The sequence below is a fragment of the Phyllostomus discolor genome, chromosome 10 (assembly GCF_004126475.2).
Source record: "Phyllostomus discolor isolate MPI-MPIP mPhyDis1 chromosome 10, mPhyDis1.pri.v3, whole genome shotgun sequence".
NCBI classification, from domain to species: domain Eukaryota; kingdom Metazoa; phylum Chordata; class Mammalia; order Chiroptera; family Phyllostomidae; genus Phyllostomus; species Phyllostomus discolor.
The window spans coordinates 90837766-90863102 of NC_040912.2; the positions used below are offsets into that span (position 1 = coordinate 90837766).

The 25337-nt window shown below is 48.4% G+C and overlaps 2 protein-coding genes and 2 pseudogenes across 2 annotated transcripts in view; 3 read left to right on the top strand and 1 right to left on the bottom strand.

Moving 5' to 3' along the window:
* LOC114507421 (GTPase IMAP family member 8) overlaps positions 1–25337 on the top strand; it is a 772814-nt gene that overhangs the window by 179853 nt on the left and 567624 nt on the right.
* The window catches only part of LOC114507465 (GTPase IMAP family member 4-like), a 658105-nt gene that overhangs the window by 2847 nt on the left and 629921 nt on the right, over positions 1–25337 (top strand). The window lies entirely within an intron of this gene.
* LOC114508063 lies at positions 1397–4208 on the top strand (annotated as a pseudogene).
* The window catches only part of LOC114507429, a 359625-nt pseudogene continuing 353729 nt past the window's right edge, over positions 19442–25337 (bottom strand).

A 25337-nucleotide genomic window follows, 5' to 3' on the forward strand; every position in this document is an offset into this window, starting at 1 on the left:
CAAATCACAATGTAGTGGCCTAGAAACATCATTCATTTTGTTGGCAGTTCTTGGGTCTGAGCCAGCTGAGCCCCTCTCAGTCACTCACTCATGCATCTGGTGGTAAGTGGTAGTTCAGCATATAACGGGATCATCTTTTATTATTATTATTATTATTAAATGTATTGGGCTGACTTTGGTTAATAATACTATATAAGGTTCAGGTGTACAATTCTGTCATCCATCATCCGTGTACTGCCTTGTCTCCTCCCATCACCACACATTGGACCTTGTTCACCCTATTCACTCCCCCACCTCCCTTTTTTTCCGGTCACCACCACACTGCTGTCTGTGTCCATGAGTTTGTTTTATGATTCCACTGTGGCTTCCTATTTTATATCACACATGTGAGTGGAATCATATGGCTCTTGTCCTTTTTTCATGTGACTTATTATGCTTAGCATGATGCTCTCGAGATCCAGCAACTGGATAATTTAGAATTAGATGTACCTCAATCCCAGTTGTCAATCCCAATCTTCATGGATGTGTCTGCTAGTCAGCAAGCTCATGGGCAGGCCAGGGTGACAGGCATAAGTGGGCCTGTGTCCCACATCACCCAGCAGGTGAGTCCAGCCTCTTCCCAAGGCAGCTGCAGGGCTCTGCGAGGCAGAAAGAGACAGCCAGCTCTGCACATCCACACACTTACAACCCACACTGGCCTCATGTTCCTAATGTGCAATTGTCCAGAACAAGTCACGCAGCCCACCCAGATTCAAGGGGTGGGAAACGGACTCAGCATTCACAGATGGAGCTATAGAGGTACATCCCAAGGAGACATGTGTCCCAGATGGGAACATCCATGGCCACAACAGCACTCTGTCACCTAGATCGCCATGTGCCCTCAGCATTAGCAAACTGCTCCAGGGTGGAGCTGGCCTGTGGTGGCCTTTTGTCTCACCTCCCAGGATTTTCCCACTCCCTGTGTGGTGACAGCTGATGCCCTCAGGGTGTCCCTAGGTGGAGTCTTCCACTGTGGTGCTAACGGCAAAGTGCTCTCACCTCCTACCCACGTTCCCCTTGTTGGGAGCCATTCTGTGTCCTGTGTTTTCAGCTTCTGGAAACTTACCCTCTCATCCCAGGATGCTGGTTATCAAATGTGGGAAACTCGCCCCCAGGGGTGGTTTGGCTACTCCCTGGATTAGCTACAGGTTCCCCACAGAGTGTGTGGAAGATGGGGAATTACTACTGATCTTGTGGGAGCCAGAGATGGGGTTTCTGCCAAATCTCTCCTCTGTTTAATGGACATTTTAAAAAATCGTTCTTATTACAGAATAGGCAGAAGGGGACATACTGGAAATAAAGAGGCCAGTCAGGGGACAGCTGAGGCACGGATGGTGATGGAGGTGGGGCTGGTATGATGGTCTTCTACATGGAGAGAAGCAGTCAGATTGTGAATGGAACATTCCAGTGGGTAGGATCTGGAAAGTAAAGGGAAGAGAGAAATCAAGGGAGATTCCTAGACTTTGGGTCTGAGGACCTGGGTGATGGTGATGATGTCTCTGAAAGGGAAATTCAGTCATCACTCCTGTCTCTAATGTCATGGGTGTGACCCTGTGGGCATGGACTCTGAGCAGAGACGATGGCTGTGTGTGATACAGGGTCCTGCCACAGGCCACTGTCTCACTCAAGGGCCGTGCTGGAGGGTCTTTGTCAGAGAGACAGGTGCTCAGGTGCGGTTGTTCCTTGTCTTGCCTGGTCCCGTCCTGGGTTCACCAAATCCTGAAGTGTTCCTCCATAAGGCACATTAAAGAGAAACAGATTTACTAAAGGGAAATGGGGAAAGAGCTAAACAGATGATTTGGTGTTTAACTGAAGGCACAGTTACTTTGAAAACATCCTTCTGTTGGTAGGCTATGGTTTCTGTCATTAGCCTGCAACTTTCCCAGGAAGCACATAGGCCTAACCAAAGGAGACCAAGAAAGTGTATAAATCTGCTGGTGCTAATCGATATGCGTTGTTACTATTATTCTTATTCTTATTCTTATTCTTATTCTTTTTCTTATTCTTATTCTTAAGTATCAAGGGATTTTATAGTAACTCCAGAAAACCATCAGTACTTTCTGGCTATAAGTCTTCAGAATATTAATTTAAAATTAGAAAACTTCATCAGATTTCTACACAATTTTGAAACTGCAAAGTAAAGCATTTTGTGCTTCTGTGGGTCACAGTCCCTGACGGGATGGCACATACGTGACATGCAAAGGAACACTCTGTCTTTGTGCCCAGGTGCCCTGATCGCCCTTGCAAGGTGGGAGGACCTGAATTGCCCTTCCCTGACTTCCTCATGGGAAGAAGAAAACTTCCCTTGTGACTATGAGGTACAAGTGTGGGGATCTTCTACTGTGACGTCCCACAGTGAGCTTTTGTGTCACTTCCTGCCTTAGCTTAGGAGGGACAACTACTACAGTGGCTCAGAGTTCTCACTTACACCATTGGGGGTTGTCCTCTTTCAGCCCATAGCTGGAAATGCCAGAGTGAGCTAGTCAAGGGACTCTGGAGATGTGCCCAGGATTCCTTAGGTCCTGCAGCAGGAACATCCAGTCCAGGGCTTCCTCAGAGCTCCTGTGGGTACAGGGGTCACTCACAGGATAGAACCTGAACAGGCAACAGAGATGGGCACTGCTAGGTTTGAGTCCTGCAGGGGAAATGCTGGAGGTAACTCTTAACACTGGCTTTTGTTTCCTGATGTCCCAAGGCTTGGAAACCAAGACCCCAAAGAGTCACAACTGAGATTGGACTTAGTGGGTAAGACTGGAGCCAGAAAAAGTGCCACAGGGAACAGCATCCTTGGGAAGAAAGTGTTTCATTCCACCATCGCAGCAAAATCCGTCACCAAGGTCTGTGAGAAAGGGAGCTGCACGTGGACTGGGAGAGAAATTGTGGTCGTGGACACACCTGGCCTTTTTGACACTGAGGTGCCAGATGCTGACACACAAAAGGAGATTGCTCGTTGCATCCTCCTGACATCCCCGGGGCCTCATGCACTGCTCCTGGTGGTCCCACTGGGCCGGTACACAAAGGAACAGCAGCAGGCCCTGGAGAAGGTGCTGACGATGTTTGGTTCCACAGCTAGGAGATTCATGATTCTCTTATTCACCCGGAAGGATGACTTGGACAGCAGGGAGTTCTGTGATTACATAAAAAAAGCCCCAAAGTTCATTCAGGATCTGATGAAGGAGTTCAGGCATCGCCACTGTTTGTTCAACAATAAGGCAACAGGGGCTGAGCAGGAGGCCCAGAGGGCACAGTTGCTGGACCTGGTCCAGTGCATGGTGATGGAGAACGAGGGGGATTCTACACTAACGAGATGTACCAAAGGGCCGAGGAGGAGATTCAGAAACAGATCCGAGTGATAGAAGAGCAGTGCAGAGCAGAGCTGGAGAGGGAGAAGAGGCAGACAAGAGAGGAGTATGAGGAGAAAATCAGAAACCTGGGGGACATACAGGAGAAGGAAAGGAGAAAGGCAGAAATGGAGAGGGTGCTGGCAGAAAGGGAAAACTGCTGTGTTTCAATGCAGCAAAATGCTAGGGGTGAAATTGAGCGTCAGAATAAGATACTTGAACTCATCATAGGAGCTTTGAACATTGTTGGCTTTGCTCTTCAATGTGTATTCAAAACACTTGACAAAAAATGAGAATCTGTCTATATTTCCTGCACATTTTAGGTGCCCCTTCCCCCTAGAAATCATTCCCCAAAGTCAGAGTTCCCTGTTTCTGTCCCTCAGGCTCTCAGGACTAGGGAGGGCAGGAAAGTTCACTGTTGGCCATTGGTGGACGTTTGATTGATTTCACAGGGGAGGGACATGTGTCCAATCTGTAAAACTCCAAAGCAGAATATACAGATGTTCCCTGTGACCTGAACTCTTTCTCACACACACACAGAAAAGGAATGCAGGAAACCAAAAGTCGCTGGCCCCAAGCTTGGTCTATTTGTCCCTAGTAACTTTCTCCTCCAGATTCTTTCTAGATTGGCAGATAATCTCCATCTGTGGTTCTTCTCCTAATTTTTGTCTTTAGGATCACAGTGATCACTGGACCCAAGTGTCTAGTGAAGTCAGCTCTTTGCATTTAGTTATCTGTATAGAGATGCTTATAGAATTCTTTCTTGATGAAACTAAATTTGCTGAATTACAGTTTTATGGAAGGACTCAGATTGTTCCTTATCATTGGCCCACTGAAGAACCAAGACCTCAGAACTCAGTGAAGTGAAATGCCAGAAAAGGTAAAAGAGACAGATTCAACAGGCAGGAGAGCATCATTTGGAGTATTCAGATGTTCATGTAGAAACTCTTTGGCCAGCCTCAACGTCAACATGTTGCTGAATGAAGGGTCCTCTCCTTTTCTTGGGAAGCCAACTGTTGCCACCACACCTCCATCTCCCCGCACCCTGATGACTCCCTGCTGGGAGGGTGGTCCTCACACTGCTGCCCCATCCCCTGAATTGTTTGCTTACTGTTACTACAATAAAACTTTTCTATTCTCTCACATTTGTACAAATATGGAAGTCTTTTACCATGGGAAAGACCACTAATATTTCTCCTAAGAGCACACACATGAATTTCACTTCTTGGTAAAATTTCAAGATCATTATGGAGCTTGGCTTGTCTGCCCCCTAAGAGGCCTCCCCTCATTCTTATCCCCTCTGCCCATCAACAACCACATTCTTCTTGGATTCCTTCATTAGGTGTTTATAGAAATTATGTGTAATCAAGGTTTCTGAGACCTTTGCAGATTTCCTGGTTACAAATGAGATCCCTTTATTGTATGGATAACAGTAGTGCAAATCTATCCCTTCTCTTCTGGGGACCCCTATCAGAGTAATTTCTATGAGCTCCCAAAGCACATTTCCATGTTCTAGCAGCAGGTTCCGGTGGTCACATGCCTGAAGGGAACTTTGGTGGGCTACCTAGGGAATGAACTAAGGGACCACAGTGTATGTCAGATCCAGTCACCAGTGGCCAAAAGTGAGGGAGGACAGTCTGGTTCCTTTTTTGGAAAAGTAGAAATAATAATAAGAAGAAATGGCTTCACATCCCGGAAGAGACCACCTCCTTTACCTTTCTGAGAGGGGATAATTTATGACGTGTCTCTGTCTGCTGGGTGGTAGGATAAGCTCTTCCTCTTTCTAGAAGGAAAACCATCATCTTGGTGCAGTAATGCCCAGTGCTACCTGGGGGACCCCTCCCTGTGACTTCCAAAATCTCAGTGACAAAACCAAAGGCTACAGAAAGCTCTCTACGTGCTGTTACTGTGGGACCAGCGAGGGAACTGACTTGCAGGTCTGCGTGACCTGGACACGATGGACAGAGGATGGTGGCACATGACTGAGGGCCCAGAGGGAAGCACCAGCGGGGAGGGGGGCAGGAGCTCAGATAGTCCCTCTATGAGCAACAAGCTCGGGACCATCTGTGCTGTGGACATGTTCCCTGAGCCAAGTTCCCCCAGCTCTCCCAAGGGTGCGGGAAGAAATCTTTGGTGAGGGCCTTGTGCACACCAGGTGCTTGGTACAAAGTGGGGAGTAAAGAAACTAATACTTTGTCCCCATCACACCAGCATCAAACAGGTGTGAGGCCTGTTATGTCTTGGATGAGACGAAAACATTTCCATAGGAAGGTCAGGTAGAAGGTGAATTCTCACGTGGACTTTCCAGCTGTGCTGAATCCTCTGTCTTACACCTGGCACCATGGGTGGTCCCGCTGTGTTCTCTGCATCACAGGGAAGAAGTGGGGGGATGTTCCTCATCATCCAGTTGCCGACCGGTCCCCATCAGGGTCTGCCCCTGCAGTCTGAAGCAGATGCTGCCACCATGAGGGACTGGTGCCAAATAATGATTCAATTTCTCATCTGACAGGTTCAAAAGATTTGATAGTAACTGTACCACCATGTTGAATCCCCCCCCCCCCCGAAGTTCACAACAATCTTCATAGATTTGGGAATTGTTTAAGACATATGATATTATTTGGCCAAGTGTCTTATATCTCACTTCTCTTACAGTTCTAAATAAAAATGCCTGAGAAAGCTTGGCAGGTGGCAGGGAGGGGCAGAGAGAGGGAGAGGATTGCCCAGAGGAAACAGAGGGAAGAGGAGGAAGAGGAGGCATAGGATAGAGACTTGTGTGGGCAGGGCTGGACCCCCAGATCCACCCCAAATGCTCTCTGTGAGCAGCATCACTGCTCTTGGGAGTCCAGAGGGGCAACATCAGAGGGAGAAAGTGAAAAAAGGTGAACACCGGGAGAGGAGGAATCTGAAATGATACCAACTCCTGGCGTAATCGGTTTGGAAAGGCAAGAAAAGAACGGCAATCCCAGGTGCTCCCCAATGTCATCCCCCGACACGCACACTGTCCCGCTGCATCCTGGGGCACTGGATGCCTTAGACCACTGAGACAGAACATATTTCTATTTTTTTAAAGATTTTATTTATTTACTTTTAGAGAGGGGAAGGAGGGGAGAAAGAGAGGGGAACATCAATGTCTGGTTGCCTCTCATGTGCCCCCTACTGGGGACCTGGCCCACAACCCAGGCATGTGCCTTGACTGGGAATCCAACTGGCAACCCTCTGATTCTCAGGCTGGCCCTCAACCACTGACCTGCACCAACAAGGGCTGAATGAATTAACCTAACAAGTAAAAATAAAGACTTAAATTAATTTACCATGTTGTCCTAATGGAAATGAACTTTGACTCAGTAGCTCTGAGGTAACCAGTTTGCTCACTTAGCAACACAACGACCTTGAAGTACTGACCGTTTACCTGAACCTAGTGCAGGGGTGGGAGCTGATTCCACCAGAATGCCAATAAGGTCCCTTTCTGAACGTTACAACAGGCAGTTTAATTTTCATGTAGAAGAATAACAAAGGAAATACAATAATGAGGAAATCAAAGCCATTGTGATCAAATCAATACTTTATGCACAAGGAGGAGAAAAGTAGGAGACGGAACAGAACTGAAGTCCTGACGCGGGTCTTCAAGCATGCACATGTCACAGGGAATATGGCTGGGTTCCGTCCACGGACTGTGGATGGCTGATTGAGTAAATGCATCTGTCTCAGGTGCCCACAAAACTGGGTCTTTGTTCTGCCCTAAGATGCTTCCCTGAATCTTTCAGCCAATGAAACACACTGGCTTTCTTGGGCATCCCCTGGGTCTGGGGACAGTGGGAGTCCGTGGCCTCTGCACTGGGAAACCAGGGGTCCTGTTGGGGCCCGTGACAGCAGAGAATCTCTGACAGGCAGGTGAGCACCCAGACAGACCTGCAGCTGCCTCTGATTGCTGACTGTCTCCAAAGGCTGTCACCACACCTTATTTCCCACCCCTCCCTGAAGAAGGCAGCTAGAGACCCTCTGTCACATGGTGTGAAGAAGGGACAGAGGAGTCTCTCAGGGGGCGGTTCCTTTGTCCTCACCTGTCCTGTTTCCATCCCTTGGTCAGACTCCCCAGGGAGCATCCTGAGCCTCAGAGAAGCTGAGGGGCATCTGAGGTGGGTCAGTCTCTTTGTGAGGTCACATGGCACTTACCAGTCAGAGGCCAGGGTTTACCACCATCCTGATGTCTTCTGGTCCTAGTCCAACTGGCCTCCTATGGCCTTGTCCCCAGGAGCTGCCTTCCAGGTAGATCCCATGGAGCATAGAGTCCTCCCCACCCATCAGGCTGGTGCTTCCTGTGGTGCTCACAGCCACAGCTGCTCCCTTTGTAGCTTCCTTTTCTTCCCTGCACCCCTCTGTCTGACACCACAGATACCTCACAGGGGACCCCACTACACACCCAGACACTGACCCCATGCCCCCTTTCTCCTCACTGTCCAGTGAGAAGAGAAGGGCTGCAGGTAAGGCTGAGACAGGGTGGAGAAATACCTTTAGTTTCTAACATCAGGAGGCAGATATGATGAGAGGAGACTTAATCATAGCATTCCTAATCTAGTCTGGTTCAGGGAAGCCTCCTCCTCTATCCAAGCCACCTTGGCATCTCCTGGGGCCCCATGTCCTGTAGGAGGTCTCGGGCCACCATCCTGAACAGGCCCAGATCCTTGGACACCCCAGTCCCACTTGGCTCATCATTCCCACCAGCCCTCCCCCCAAGGCCCATTTGCTGTGGTTCAATGGCTTCCTTTAGGGGTAAGTGAAGGGGCTGTCCCTTGGGCCATGTCCTTGTTTTCCCTCACTCCTCCTTCCCCACCCAGCAGATGCCCCTCCCCAGCTGCTACAGAGCCAAGGGTCTGTCCTGACCCACCATACACTCAGGTGCCTTTGAGTCGTTATGCTGCCCTCTCTGTGGGTGAGGACACAGACCAAGACTGGACAGTCCCCTGGTCAATGGCACATCCCCTGGGCGATGCCATTGTGCTGTGCAGTCCATGTGAGACACTGGGCTGCAGGGAAGCAGGGAGGGTGTGTTGCAGAAAATAACTCACATGCGAGGGGGATGGCAAAGCACGATCTTTTATGATGCGCACGGGCTCAGAGGGGTTAAATTCCCAAATCGTGACCAAATGAGCTCAAGCTGAAGTTTTCTTTATATACTAGTTACACAGGCAAAAAGGGAGGAGGGAGCAACTGCTAAAAGCAAGCATACAGAAGCAGAAGCGAAGGTCAGTGTTTTGGCCTTGAGATAAGGTCTGTTACCTTAGGAACGGATGCTAGTCAGCTCCTACCTAAGAAATAGCTACTGCTTAGCTATGTGGTGTCACATTAAAACAAAAAGGCACTGTGAAATTTTGCAGGTGTTACAGAGAGCACTGCTTATCAATGAAGCTGCAGAGTATAGAAGCTTTTTCATGGGGGTTTTCTTTTCCTGCCACAGGCGCACACAGGCTCCAAGAGCGAGATGAAGGACCAGGATGGGAGCTGGGACTCAGCAGACTCCACCCTGGAGGCCCAAGTGGTCTGGGAGCCATGGGAGGCAGAATGAGGCTATAGGCTGGGCGGTGGACCCAGGACTGGGGAGTCTCTCAGGAAATGACTGTCCCCACTGGAGTCGGGCACACAGTCAGATGGTGTCCCTTTAGGAGACCTCTGTGGGTTTTCCAAGGTGTTCTGGATTCGATGCAGCCCCTCCAGCCAGCACTTTGCAGTGGCTGCTTCCTGGACCCTCACCCTGGACCTTCAGCCTTCCCTACCCTTCTGTGTGCAGGACATGGGGCTGGCAGCCGGGGTTAAGCCTCCTTGCTGTAAGGACAGACTGCATGTTCCCACAGGATCACCTCAATGGTCTCCATGAGCTCCGTCAGCTGGGCTTCCTGCCCTGCACCATCTGCCTTGATGTTGAAGGCACAGTGGCGCTGTGTGCAAACCACATCCAGCTGGGCGAGCTCCTGGTTGTCGGGGTCCCGCAAATACTAGTCCAGGAATCTGCCCCCTAGCTTCTTCTTCTGGGTGAACATCAGGATGATTCAGGCCAGGTCGCCCACCCCGAAGACTTCCTGGAGGTGACTGACTACCTCCTAGTCCTCCTTTGTGCAGTGGCCCAGCTGCGTCACCAGCAGCACTGCATGTGGCCCTGGGGCACAGCAGGTGATGGCTGCTCAGGGGCCCTGAGCAGCTCCTTCCTGTGAAACTGGAGAAGACAGACTATCTGGGGTGTCAGTCACCTCAGGTGCCTTCCTAACCCAATTTCGGCAGCCATGCTGGAAGGTCATGGTCACGGGTCTGGTGCTGAGCTTGGACTTGAAGGCTTCCCTGCCCAGGATGCTGTTTTCTGTGGAGCTTTGACCACTTCTACTTTTCCCCACCAGCAGGAGCCTTGACCTCTTCAGGGTCTTTTCCTTCTCCCACAGATCTAGTAGTGTCCAGACAAATCAGGGGAACAGGAGTTATAGTCCATGTACCCAGGGACATCAAAGCAAAAGGCAGAAGGGTGATCATGACAGTTACATCAGTGAGGAAGCTTCAGGTACTGACCTCTCCCAGGTGCTGTCTAAATGGGATCAGTATCCTGGAGAGCCTGGGCCACTGCCCTCCGACTCCTGACCTCCTGCCCCAAAGCTGAGGCTGCTCCAAGTCAGGTGGTTCCAGTCACTCAGGCATCATTAACTCAATGGAATGTTCTGTGATCACTGAGTCCCCAAGCACAGATCCCCCTCTGTCCTCAGTCTCCTCTCCAGCCTCAGGTCAGTGACCCCCCTCACTGGGCTGCGCCCCTCCGAGAGCAGATGTCAGGTCTTTCCCAGCCTCCTCGTGCTCTCACCACTGTGACCCTTCAGCCTCCCCCTCACCCTGTCTGAACCCGGTCCTCACTGACCTCTCCATGTCTAATTCCACCTGGTGACCACAGGTGACTGGGTTCTCTCCTGGTGGCGCCACCTAAGGAAAGGCCAAGGGGGAGGCAGGCTCAATACCTTGTCCCTGGCCAAAGGACTTCAGTGACAGGCTGGTCTGGTCCTCAGTCCAGAAGTGTTGCCGTTTCTGCTGGAACAACCCCCTCGAGCTGTCAGTGAGGAGTTCACCTGACGGCCTTGTGTTGCAGAAATCAGGACGCTCCCATGGCAGACACCAGGTGTGTGAGTGTGTCTGTGTGTGCTGAGTGGACACAATTAGTTTTGTTGTGGAAATGACCCACATGTCTACTTACTGTCTTCTGAGGAAAAGACCCCTGAACAGAATGAAAGACATCAGATCTCAGGGCATTTACATCTTATTTTTTATTGTTATTTCATTATATTCAGTAGAAACTGTATTTTTAAAAAGATTATATATTTATTTATTTTAGAGAGGGAAGGGGAGGGAGGAAGAGAGGAGAGAAACATGGATGTGTGGTTGCCTCTCACATGCCCCCTACTGGGGACCTGGCCCACAACCCAGGCACATGCCCTGACAGGGAATCGATCCAGGGACCTCCCAGTTCATGACACTCACTCCACTGAGCCACCCCAGCCAAGGGAAATTTTATTGTTATCTTTATTACATTCAGTGGAAATCATAGTGTTTCCAAGGAAAAGGAGTTCCCAGGAACATGAAACTGGCTTTAGACATTTGCAAACAGGGAATTTTATGCTTAAGCTTTCAGAAGGTTTTGGAATTATGTTTCAAAACAAACAGTCATTTTAAAAATAATTTGGTTCATTGATCAATCGAGTGATGGTAAGATTTAAAAACTTTGCGGAACCTCAACCATTCACTGATGTCTGGCACCGCATTCTATAGAGGAGGCACTGGGCTTCCCTCACTCTGTGACAGTGATAATAATCACTGATCAACAACTGTCACCTGGGAGTCTTGCATTCCAAACCAATGGTCCTCCTAGGAGTTGTCACTAATTTTCTGAGTGCAATTAACAATCATCTACAGAACAAATGGCACATACTACAGAGTAAGTAGTAAAAAAAAATTCATATAGTGAGCAATACACAAAATAACTGAGGTAGCAATTGGACAGACAACTGAACACAAACTAGAACACACTTGCATTTGGATTGAGGCTCTTTTTAGGCAACTGCCTTTGGCCGTAGTTGTGCCTCATCTCTGCTTTTCCATGTAGTTTAGGAGACTCCCTCCTCTGACCACTCACGTCCACATTCCAGCCCTGTCTCTAGGCCATACAGCTCATTGGTACAGGACTCCCCACTTCTCTCCACCACCAGGTCCTCCATCAAGTCCATCAACTTCTCTTGGTCTTCCACATCACTCCCTTTGGCTCAGTTATTAAAGGCACATGGTTGCCCCACAACACACAGCCACCAGCCTGCCCATGGCTTTATGTCCTGAGTGGTGGATGTAATCCATCCAGGAGCCTCCCTCGAGGTCCTCCTTGTGGCTGAAGAGGACAATGTGGTGGACAATGAGGGTGTCTCATGGCACCCTCTCCAAAGACCGCCTTCACCCTCCATGAAGCCTGCTGGTCCTGGGCGGTGAAGCAGCACAGCTACATCAACAGGGGGAGCATGTCGGGGCCTGGGGCCAAGAGCAGGTAGCACTTCTGCACCTCTCCGTGCAGGGGATCAGAGCGGTCCTTCCCTGAACACAGGTCCGGTGTGTCCCTGACGACCAGTGCTCTCTCCCCAGCATCCTGCACTCTCCCTGCAGGTCTGAGTAAAGGTCTGGGAGGGCAGCTGGGGCTCAAACACTTACTCCCCCAGGATTCTGTCCCCTGTAGCACTTCTGCCCGTCCCTGTTTGCCCACCAGCCTGATTCTCAGCTCCGCTCCTTGTTGGGAACCGCCCTGACTGGTATCAGAAGCTGAAACCCCCACCTAGGCTAAGGCTTAGGGAATGCCCTTGGAACCGTAAGCCAGTAAGGAGACAAAAGCTTATCTCCCTGGCAGGAATGCTGCTTCTGCTGTTTTATTCATAACTGAACCCCAAAAAGCTTGGTCGATTAGCCAAAGACGGGTAAGATTCCCCATGGGGGGAACGACCTAAGGCAGGCACGATCACTTTGGGAGGCCCCCCAAAAGAAGGACTTGGGGGGCTGCAGCAAAAGGGGGTGATGGACCCTCGCTCCGCAGTTTTGACATAGCCTGAGTTCTCACCGTCTGGGAGAAAATCTTATTGCCATAGTTCCCTTGCTCCAGCTAAGCCTGAAACAATGACAGGGTGGTGTAGCTCTGTGCTGAAAAGGGCGGATTCCCCGGGTGATCAGGCCTAAGAAAGAACATGCAAATTACTGTGAAACCTTCTTTGTTTAGAATGCTCTCAGTTGAATGAGAGGGGTCCAAGGAGGAAGTTGGTTCCTCAAAGTCTTACAGCTCTTTGACCCCCACTCAATAGACCAGCAGAGTTCCTTGTTTTCTATAGTTCCTTACTTCCCCCTGATAAGTACTGTACTTTACCTGAATTATTATGCAAAATAAGCCCAATAAAAGGTATGGACGGTAAATTGGGGTGCTCCCCACTGGGGGGTGGCCATTTTGTCCCTACTTCCCCACAGAAACTGGTCTGTCTCTGTGCATGTTTTTTCTCACATGTTATCGTTGAGCCATCCACAGCGTTCCATGGTCACTGCTGGCCGGTGACCCACGCACAACAGATCCTCTGCTGTGTTGGCTCTTCATGTGTGGTCCTGCTAAGAGCCAGTTTACTGAGTTATTACTGTGCTGGTCACGCCAATGGGATGCTTTTAGGGATAAGGAGTTATTCTCACTTTTGCAAAAAAAGCTCTCACAATATATTGCATTTATAAAAGAGAAGCTAACTCCATTATCAAATAAAATAAATTAGTCATGGTTTTTAAGTATTTGGATTTCTGTAGGACTCCAGCATATTGCCATGTTGGATCCTAGAAAAACCTACTTGGGGTGGGGACGAGATGGATTTAGAAACAGATTTCGTCATGCAAAGCTTGCCTGAATCTCCATTCTGGCCCTCTGAAAGACCAGTGTCCTGAGGGTCAGTGACATGGAGCCAAACTGTGGGCCCCAGCTCCGGGGGTGCTAACTACCCCAGCTCTGCTCCAAGGCCAGGGAGGGGGCTCCACCAATGAGATGACTGGACCGGGGAAATGCGGGACGAGCAATGCAAAACGATTCTCCACAATGATTAAACAGCTGGTAGCCTACATTCTGCTTAGAGAGGGCAGGATGATTCCTGTAGAACATGGGCACAGGAGGTGGCGAGACAGGTCTGTGCACCTGAAGTCGCTTTCTTACCCAACTGACTGCGTTCGTGGGTTCCACAGCAGCTCCCAAGGGACAGGGAGACCAGACACCACTGGAGCAGCGACAGCAGCCTGTTACGTTCCAGCACCGAATCTGGAAAAAACCCTCACAGTCCTGGAGCATGCTCACAGCCGTGCCTCCTTTCTTCACACGCAGCTGACAGGGTACGTGGAGAGTTACTCTCTGTGTGTTACAGAGAAATCAAGTCACTTGCCTGAAGTCACGATGTGAGTCTCTTGTTTAAATCTGGCAGCATATCCAAAGCAACGTGACCAGAAAACTCAGGCCACACATTAACGCCCAAGTTCTTCCCGGTGAGAGCTGTTTATTGGCTTCATGTTAAGGACCCTCTCTTCGCCAGTGATATGTAAACTAAATTGTATAGAGTTTATAGTTCCTGTAAAGTGGCTTTACCTAAGTCAGAGGCCTTTACTCTAAATAGTTTCCCTTAAAATAGGATGAATTTGTTCTAAAACTGTTTAGAGCATAACTGAGAACCAGCAGTCAATACTGCAGAACTTTTTGTCCACGTGTGGGCTCACCTGATTTCCTGAGCAGGGGCGTCACTGGGGAGCCATCCCGGGGCAGCGCGGGAAGGAGCCCAGGGCACTGCAGGGGGCAGTCTGACTGTGATGCAGCCACGGCAGACCCTGCTCCTCCTCGAAAGCTCAAGTTTGAGTGGATGCTCAGTGGGAAGGGGAGGGGCTTCATGATCTCAGGGACCAGTTTGCAGATGTCAGTCTCCCCCAGGAAGGACACTTGACCTGCATAAGCCTCCTTCCTCGGCAGAAGCCAATGGCCAGACACGGCTGAGAGCGAGTGGCACCCCCAGCAGCTGGAGGAGAAGGTCCTTTTGTTTCATATCATTCCTCTGGGTTTGGAAACACAAACATTACCTTCCTTGCTTCGTCCTTGGGCTATCCAAAGAGTAGTCTCAGCAGACTTTGAAAGATCTTCCTGATAGCCCTGGCTGGTGTGGCTCAATTGGTTGGAGCATCATCCAGTAAATCAAAAGGTCCCAGGTCACCACGGTCACTGGTTTGATTCTCAGTCGGGGTCAGGGCACGTGCCTAGGTGGCAGGTTCAGTCCTGGTCAGGGCCTGCACGAGAGGCAACTGAAGTTTCTCTCCCCCTCTCTCCCTCCCTTCCCCTGTCTCTAATCAGGTGAGGATAAAAATGAATAACTAAGTCACAACTAAACAAACAAAGATCTCCTGGATGAAATTTCTTCTCAGCCAAATCTCTCCACTCCTGTACTTTCTGAACACTGTCCCGTGACCATTACGGGGAGTATTTCTCTGTGTCTTGGCTCTTCCAGTGAGTGAGGTAACTGCAGTCTTGGGTGAAGGCTAAGACAGAAGTGAGGAGGAGGGGAGGAGGGGACGCCGTGGCTGGGTGACGGGGAGCAGCTTACGTGCCCCTATGGTGTTTACCAGTCATTGTATCTCCTGATCGTGCGTGTCTTAGGTTGTTCCCCCCTTGGGGAATCTTACCTGTCATTGGCTAATTGACCAAGCATTGGGGGCCAGGCAGAGTGAAGGAGAAAAGCAGAAGTGGTGCTCCTGCCAGGGAGATAAGCTTTTGCCTCCTTGCTGGCTTATGGCCCAAGGTCTTTCCCTCAGCCTTAGCCTTGGCAGGGGTTACAGCTTCTGATGCCAGGCAGGGCAGTTCCCAACAGAGACGTATGAAAGGATGCTCAGCATCACTAGCCATCAGAGAGATGCAAACTAAAACCACAGTGAGATACCACTTCACACCAATCAAAATGGCCATGATAAACAAATCAATAAATAATAAATGCTGGTAAGGTTGTGGAGAAAAAGGAACCCTAGTACACTATGGAAGTGCAGAGTGGTGTAGTCACGATGGAAAACGATATGGAATTTCCTCAAAAAAAAACAATAATGGAATTGCCTTTTGACCTAGCAATTACACTGCTGGCACTATACCCTAAGAATCCACAAACACCAATTCAAAAGAACCTATACACCTTAATGTTCATAGCAGCACAATTTACAATAGCCAAGTGCTGGAAGCAACTTAAGTGCCCATCAGTAAATAAGTACATCAAAAAGTATGATACATTTACACAATGGAATTCTGTGCAGCAGAAAGAAAGAAGGAATTCCTACCCTTTGTGATGGCATGAATGGAGCTGGAAAGCATTATGCTAAGTGAAATAAGCCAGGCAGTGAAAGAGAAATACCATATGATCTCACCTATAAGTGAAACCTAATCAACAAAACAAACAAGCAAGCAATATATATCCAGAGACATTGAAATTAAGAACAAACTAACATTAATCAGAGGGAAGGTGAGAGGGGATCATGGGGGGGCACAAAAAGGGAAGGGTTGTCAAGGAACCTGTATGAAGGACACGTGGACAAAGCCAAAGACGTGTAGGATGGAGGGTGGGAGATGGGGATGGCTGGGGAGAGTACTGGGGGGGGGGGGAAATGGAGAAAACTGTACTTGAACAACAATAAAAATGTTAACAAATTAAAATAAAAATAAACTTCACAGTTGGTTAATAAAACAACAAACAAACATTGTAAACATTATTTAAAAAGATCAGTGCTTGTAGCTTGGACAAGCTACAAAGTGCCTTGGATAAAATTACCCCCCAAAAGTACTCTAAAATGGAACAGTGATAAAAGAAATGATTACTTTGGTCATGGAAAGTTTTGTCAGGAAAATTTTAAGAAAAGGCCAAATATTTTCACAGTATATTGAACATGAGACATCTCCCTGAAAGGCATCATATAATTGTCCATGGAAGGCAAGACCTTTTTAATAATATCGAATATTGGCTGACTTGAAATTTGGAAAATTTTAAATATTTTTTTTCAAATTACAATATGTATTTGAATGCTACGTATAAAGTTTTAACCATAAATGCTAGAACAGCCAACAAAGAGCGAGGACCACACTGACCAGTATCCACTGGCTATGTCCAGCAGAACATCAGTTTCCCAACTACGCTGACCCCAGAGCACCTGGTTCTCTCCAATCACAGAGAAAAAAGAAATAAAAGCTCTGAATCTGCCTGGTGGCTTAATTGGTGAGAGCACGGTCCTGTACACCAGAAGGTTTTGGGTTTGGTCCTCACTGGGCACATAGGGGAGGCAACAGATGGATGCTTTCTCCCTCCCTCTGTCTCTCCCTAACTTCTGCTCTCCCTAAAATCAATAAACATATCCTCAGGTGAGAATTTTTAAAAAAATCTCTGTATCATTAAGTCACAGACAGGTGATTGCTGAAAAATGAATTCAGTATACATTTCCCTTCCTTACTGATAACCCAAGTGTGGCTGCCTTGGGTCAGAAAAACAAACAAAAACAGAAGGCAGAGGTAAATAATGTCCCTTCATTCTGTGAAATGAGGGGCACAGTCAAAGCAAACAACAGGACTAAGTGCATTAGATTTTAAAATACTTTCCATCTCAGTGCTCTAAGGAGCCCCAGTGCCCCAGGGTGCAGCTGGACAGGGTGCGTGTCCAGGGGACCGTATGGAGGCAGCACTGAGATTGAACTTCTTCCCCTCCACTCCCAAACCGATTATGCCAGGGGTTTGTTCCATTTCAGATTCCTCTTCTCCTGTTGCTCACTTTTTTTCACTTGCTCTTTCTGATGTCCCCTCACATCTCCAACATATTCCTCCTCTTCCTCCTCTTTTCTCAAGACGACCCTCTGCCTCCCCACCTGCCACCTGCCAACCCTTCCCAAGTGTTTTTTTTCAGAGCAAGATGGGAAGTGAGATATAAGACACTTGGCTAACTAATATTGTGTTTCTTAAAGAATCCCCAAATCTATGAAGAATGTTGTAAACTCAGGGGACGGGGGATTCAAAATGGTGGTACAGATATTTTCAAATCTTTTGAACCTCTCAGATGAGAAGTTGGATTGCTATTTGACACCACTCTCTCATGGTGCAAGCATGTGCTTCAGACTGCAGGGGCAGACCCTGATGGGGACCTATCAGTGACAGGAAAATGAGGAATGTCCCCCGTCCCTTCCCTGTGATGCAGAGAACACAGCAGGACAGTCCATGGTGTAGGACACAGGATTGAGAGCAGCTGGATGTTCACGTGTGAATTTACCTTCCACCTGACCTTCCTAAGAAAATGTTTCCATCTCATCCAAGACACCAGTAGGACTCACACTGATCTGACACTGGTGTGCCAGGGACAAAGTATTAGTCTCTTTACTCACCACTGTGTACCAAGTGCCTGGTGTCCATGAGCCCCTCCCAAAATATTTCTCACCCCACCCTTGGAGAGCTGGTGAACCTTGGCTCAAGTAACACTTCTACAGCACAGACAGTCCCAAGTCCTTGTTGCTCTTAGAGGAACATTCTGAGCTGCCCCCTCCTGTGTCCCTCTGTGCTCTCAGTCATGTGCCACTGTCCTCTGTCCATCATGTCCAGGCCCTGCAAACCTGAAATTCAGTTCTCTTCCTGGTTCCTCAGTAACAACACATACAGAATTTTCTGTAGCCTTTGGCTTTGTCACTGCAGAGTTTGGAAGTCACAGGGATGGGACCCCCAGGTAGCACTGGGCATTACTGTACCAAGATGACCATTTTTCTTCTAGAAGGAGGAAGGGCTTATTCTACAACCCAGGAGGGAGAGACATGTCATAAATGATCCCCTCTCACAAAGGCAAAGCAGTTGGTCTCTCTCATGATGTGAAACCATTTGTTATTGTTATGTTAACTTTTCAAAAAAAGGAGTCAGACTGTCCTCTCTCCCTTTTGACCAGTGGTTTCCGGAACTGACCTGCTCTTTGCTTCCACATTTCATTTTCCAGGCAGCCCACCTAAGTTCCCTTTGGGTGTGTGAGCACCAGAACCTACTGCTAGAACACGGAAATGTGCTTTGGTAACTTCCAGAAATTACTCGGGAGGGAGTCCCCAGGAGAAAAGGGGTAAATTTGCACTATTGTTATCCACATATTAAAGGGATCTTATTTGTAACCAGGAAATCCACAAAAATCTCAGAAACCATCTTGAAATTTTACCAAAAAGTGAAATTCTTCCCTGTGCTCTTAGAAGAAGTATCAGTGGTTTTTCCTAAGGTAAAAGATTTCCAGTTTTGCACAAAGAAGAAAGAAGAGAAAAGGTTTATTATAGTAACACTAAGGAAACAATTCAGGGGGTGGGGAACAGTGTGGGGACCGCCCTCCCAGCAGGGAGTCATCAAGGTGCGGGGTGATGGCGGTGCGGTGGAATCATTTGGTTTCCCGAGGAAAAGAGAGAACTAGTCATTCAGCAACGTGCTCGAATTGAGGCTGGTCAAAGCATTTCTACAGGAACATCTGAATATTTCGAACACTCTTGAATCCATGTCCTTTGCCCTTTCTGTCATTTCACTCTGCTGAGTTCTGGGTGGTCTGTTTTTCAAACAGCTCTTTGTCCTTTCAGTGGGCTGATGATAAGGAACAATTTCAGTCATTGGGTTAGGATGTAATGCAACAAATTTATGTTCATGAAGAAAGAATTCTATAAGCATTTCTGTGTATAGATTGCCTAACCACATGGGTGAAATAATCATAGAGGACTTAAGGCAAAAAGAAGTAGAAGCCACAGGTAGAGACTCTCTGCCCATCTAGAAAGCATCTGGAGGAGAAAGGGTTCTTAAGGGTAAGTAGAGCAGGCCCGGACTCACCAACTGTTGGTCTCCTGCCTTCCTTTTCTGTGTGTCTGAGAAAGGGTTCAGAAGGGAGGGAGCATCCATACTTTCCCCTGGACTTTTACAAATTGAGACTGAGTCCCTTCCAGGTTAAATCAATCAACTGTCAGCAGTGAGCTTTCCAACCCTCTCTAGTCCTGAGAGCCGGAGGGACAGAAAGAGAGAGCTCTGACTTTGGGGGATGAGTGATATAGGGAGGGGGCAGCCAAATATCACAGGAAATACACATAGACTTTCATTGAGCTTGATTATTCTTGAACAATAATGATAACATAGGCACAGGAAGCTTCAATATTTCCATGATGCTGTGAAGTATATCACTCTTATTCTCAGTTTCACCCCTGACATTTTCCTGCCTTGAAACATACTGCTTTTCCCTTTCTGCCATCTCCCTCTCCATTTCTGCCTTTCTCTTTTCCCGCTCCAGGCTATCCTCTAGGTTTCTGATTTTCTCCTCACACTCCTCTCTTGTCTGCTTCTTCTCCCTCTCCAGTTCAGCTCTGTACTTCTCTTCTCTCATTCGAATCTGTTTCTGAATCTCCTCCTTGGCCCTTTGGTACATCTCATTAGTGTAGAATCCCCCCTCATTCTCCATCACCTTGTACTCGACCAGATCCAGCAGCTTTGCCCTCTGGGCCTCCTGCTCAGCCCCTGTTGCCTTATTGTTGAACAAACAGTGGCGATCCTTGAACTCCTTCATCAGATCCTGAATGAACCCTGGGGCTTCCTTTATGTAATCACAGAACTCCCTGCAGTCCAAGTCATCCTTCTGGGTGAATAAGAGAATCATGAATCTCATAGCTGTGGAACCAAACATTGTCAGCACCTTCTCCAGGGCCTGCTGCTGTTCCTTTCTGTACTGGCCAAAGGAGCAGTGCACGAGGCCCCAGGGACATCAGGAGGATGCAACGAGCAATCTCCTTTTGTGTGTCATCATCTGGCACCTCCATGTCAAAAAGGCCAGGTGTATCCACAGCCACAATTTCTCTCCCACTCCACGTGCAGCTCCCTTTCTCACAGATCTTGGTGATGGATTTTGCTGCAAGAGTGGAATGAAACGCTTTTTTCCTAAGGATGCTGTTCCTTGTGGCACTTTTTCCGGCTCCGGTCTTACCCACTAAGACTAATCTCAGTTGTGATTCTTTGGGGTCTTGGTTTCCAAGCCCTGGGGCATCAGAAAATAAAGCCACAATGTGGCAAGAATCCTCACATTGATCTCCAGCATTTCCCCTGCAGGACCCCACCTACTGGTGCCCATCTCTGTTGCCTGCTCTCATCCTGTCCCATGAGCAACCCCTCCACTCACAAGAGCTCTGAGGAAACCAACCATGAGCCACATGTTCCTGCTACAGGACTTGAGGAATTCCAGGCATGTCTCCATAGTCCCTTGGGTTGCTCACTCTGACCTTTGCCAGCTTAGGAACTATGGAGGAGGGCACCCAAGGGTGTAAGTGAGAACTCTGAGCCACTGTAGGTGCTGTCCTTCCTATGCCAAGGCAGCAAGAGACACAAAAGCTGGCTGTGGGATGTCACAGAAGAAGATCCCCTCGACCCCACATCATATTCACAAGGGAGCTTTTCTTCTTCCCATGAAGAAGCCAGGGAGGGGGGTGTTTTGGGCCCACCTGCCTTGCAGGGACAAGCAGGGCAGGTGGGTGATGTGTGCACCAGCCTGCAGTGTCCGAGGCATTATGGATGGGGTATGGGGCAAATTCGCAGGGATTACCAAGTCCTGTGGAGGAAAAGGGGCAGGCCACTCTCTTGAAGGGAGAACACTGCACTCCCTTGCCTAGACAGGCTTTTATTGGGTTTAATTTGTGCAGGAATACAGGAACAGCTTATTAATCATTGTCAGGCAGAAAGGATCAAATGATAAATAGCATACAAAGAACTATTAGGGCTAATTCTGAGTCAGGGTCTGTTAGCTAAAAGGCTACAAAACTTTGGGAAACAAACTCATTTCCTGCTTAGACCCTTATCATTTAATTAAGAGGATTCTTAGCAAAGCAGGTTTCACTGGATTTTACATATCTTTTCTCAAGCCTTATCACCCAGGGAGCCTGTCCTTTCTACCACAGAGCTACACCACCCTCTGTCATTGTTTCAGGCTCAAGTCAGGCAGAGGAGGCATGATAGCCAAGAAATTAAAAGACTTCTTGCAGGCAAAATGAGGACTCAGGCTTTGTCAAAGCCGAGTGGTGAGGGTCCATCACCACCTTTCTCCATAGTTCCCCAAGTCCTTCCGTGGGGCCTCCATGTAATCATGCTTGTCTTAGATCCTTCCCCCCTTAAGGAATCTTACCCATCACTGGCTAACTGATTAAGCACTGGGGGCCAGTTATGCAAAAAGGGGCAGAAGCAATGCTCCTGCCAGGGAGATAAGCTTTGTCTACTTAGTGGCTTATGGTCTGAAGGTCGCTCACTCAGCCTTAGCCATGGGGGAGAAACCAGGCAGGGCACCTCCCAACACCTGGGCAGAAGGAGTGTCCATTTACATGTCACATACACAGCCCTCCCATGAGGGACTGTGACCCACAGAAGCACAAAAAACCTTACTTAAAGTTACAACTTTGTGTAGAAATCTAATGAAGTTTTCTTATATTAAATTAACATGTTGAAGACTTCAAACCAGAAAATATGGACAGTTCTGTGAAGTTATAATAAAATCCCTTGACACTTAAATAACAACAACAACAACAACATCAACTTATACACATTAGCATCAGTAGAACTACACTTTCTTAGTCTCACTTGCTTAGGTGCACCCACCTCCTAGGAAACTTGGAGATTAATAACAGAACAGCATAGCCTACCAACCGAACGATGTTTTCAACATAACTCCATCAAGTTAAACACCAGATCATCTGTATAGCACTTTCCCTACTTCTGTTTAGTAGACCTCTGCTTCTCTCTTTAATGGGTCTCACAGTAGATGCTTCAGGATTTGGTGAGCACAGCCTGGAACCAGGCAAGACCACTGGCAACCACACCTGAGGGCCTGTTTTCCAGAGAAAGAACACACTCGAGCACAGCCCTTGTGCGAGACAGAAAGCTTCAGAGGGATCCTGTACTACAGCCACCACCTCTGCTCAGAGTCCATGCCCACAGGGTCACACCAATGACATTAAGACATGAGTGATACCTGCATTTCCCATTCAGAGACATCATCACCATCACCTGGACTCTCAGACCAAAAGTCTAGGAATCTCCCTTGATTCCTCTCTTCCCCTTACTTTTCAGAACCAACCCACCGGCACATTCTACTGCTTCCATCCACAATCTGACCACTTCTTTCCATGTAGAAGACAATCATACCAGCCTAACCTACATCACCATCCATGCCTCAGCTGTCCCTTCACAGGCCTCTTTATTTCCAGGAGGCCCTCTTCTGTCTATTCTGTAACTGGAATGATATTTTAAAATATCCATCAAACACAGGAGAGATTTGGCAGAACCCCCATCACTGGCTTCCACAAGATCAGTAGTGATTCCCCATCTTCCACACACTGTGGGGAAGCTGTAGCTAATCCAGGGAGTAACCAAACCTCCCCTGAGGGTGAGTTTCCCACATCTGATAAGCAGCATCCTGGGATGAGAGGGTAAGTTTCCGTAAGCTGAGAACATAGGACACAGGATGGCTACAAACAAAAGGAATGTGGGTGGGAGTTTAGCACTATACCATTAACAGTGCAAGACTCCACCTAGGGACACCCTGAGGGCATCAGCTGTCACCACACAGGGAGTGGGAAAATCATGGGAGATGAAACAAAAGGCCAACACAGGCCAGCTCCACCCTGGACCAGTTTGCCAATGCTGAGGGCACGTGGTGATCTACGTCCCAGAGTGCTGCTGTGGCCATGGATGTTCCCATCTGGGGCATGAGCCTTTTTGGGATGTAAATCTGCAGTTCTGCTCACGAGTGCTGAGTCCTCCCACCCCTTGAATCTGGGTAAGCCACGTGACTTGTTCTGGACAAGAAAGCAACAGAAGCATGATGCCAGCTTGATCTACGTAAGTGGAGACATGTGTGACTGACTGTCTCCTTGTGCCCTGAAGAGCCCTGCAGCTGCCTTGGGAAGAGGCTGGGCTGGCCTGCTGGGTGATGAGGGACACAGGCCCACTTATGCCTGTCACCCTGGCCTGCCTGAGAGCTTGCTGACTACCAGACACATCCATGGGGCTACCCACTCTCAAATTATCCAGTTTCTGGATCTTGAGATTATCATGCTAGATGAAATAAGTCACATGAAAAAGGACAAGAACCTTAGGATTTTATTCATATGTGGGATATAAAATAGGAAGCCTCAAGTGAAAAAAACAAACAAACTCAGGGACACAGACAAAAATATGGTGTTTACCAGAAGGAAAGGGAGGAGGGGAAAGAGGAACAGGGTAAACAGTGTCAGATCCATGGTGATGGGAGAAGACAAGGCTTTGGGTGGTGAGCACAGGATGCAGTACACAGATGATAGGACTGTACACTTGAACCTTATATAGTGTTATCAACCACTGTCACCCCCATACATTTAATGTAAAAAAGCAAAGATTCTCCAGTTATATACTGAACTACCACTTACCACCTGATGCATGAGCTAGTCTGGCTGAGAGGGGTCCAGCAGGCCCAGACCCATGAACTGCCAAGGAAATGACTGATGTTTCTGGGTCACTACATTGTGGTGTGGTTTGCAAACCACCACGAAATCAACTGATGCAGTTACTTTCTATAGACAAGGGAATAAATGGGGTTTTATGTGAGAAACGCAGTGAGCCAGCTTCTGGAGTTTTTGGTTATAGTGAGGCCACCTGGGGAAAGGATCACAGGGACTTTAAAAACTCCATTACTCTCACATTCCTCCTTCCCATCCCTCTCTGGGACTGAAGAAAGAGGCAGAGAAACACACAGAGAGGCTACAGCAGGTCCTCCTGATGTGTGCACATGTTAGGAAGTAGGAGAAAAGATCCCTCATCAAGCCTGGATCACTCAGGACACTGTAACCTCTCTTCCTCTGAGCAGTGATGCTAGGTCAGGAGCAACCAGGGTGGGGAGTCAAGGAAAAGGAAAGAGCAGAGTCGATGAAGACAAAGTGAGAAATGTGGTTGGGTGTATCTGGGTCTTGCTCAGTTGGGGATGGGTAGAAAGGACAGGAGAACCCCCGCCAGGTCCCCTCCTTCAGCCTGACTTGGGGAGCTGGAGCCTCCTCTCACCATGGCCAGTTCTGGGTTCACTGATGATGAAACTCGAGCTGTGGAATGGAGCTGCCATTGTCGGGTGAGTTCCTGTGGGTAAGAAACACAACTCCTTTCAGGGAAATAGAGAGTAACTGCAAACTGAACTTCCTGCAGTCAGCAGCCCCTTCTTCCCCCTAAACTTGAGAAGTGATTTTTCCTCCTATCCAGCACATTGTCTCCTCTCCCCTCATCAGTCTCCTTTTTGCTTCCTGCTCTTCCTCTGCACAAACATACAGGCTTCAGGTGCCGCCTCACCTCACCTTTCAGGTGCCCTTCCTATATCCACTAGGTAACATCTTCCTCTGAACTCCCATGGAACATACTCTGTAGCCTGGACCCTCCACAGAGCTCTGAACTTTCATATGCCTCTCTGTCTCTCCACTGGGAAAGTGCAAGGGCACATCACACAGAAATTACCAAAGAGAACCATTGACCTACCAGCTCCCCAGCCATTCTTGCCTTGAGGTCACAGGAATGATCCCAATCACACCACCACCCTTCAGAAGATGGCCTCAGGCTTCAGTCAGCACTACTGAAAAGTCATGGGGTCACCTACCTGGCAGCACTCCTCACTTTTGTTCATCTGTCCCATGGACTCAACCTCCAAAACAGGCAGCAGTATCCCTACTCCCAACTTCAGGCTGCTCCAGGCCACTGGGACTGGTTTCCCTGTCACAGCCCCTAACTGCTCCTCTTCTCCTCAGTCCCTCCTCACCTCTAACATCAGACAGTTTGTTAAAACTAAAGTTTTATCATTCTCTCCCCGCAACACTGTCAGCACCCACAGGACAGCTGTG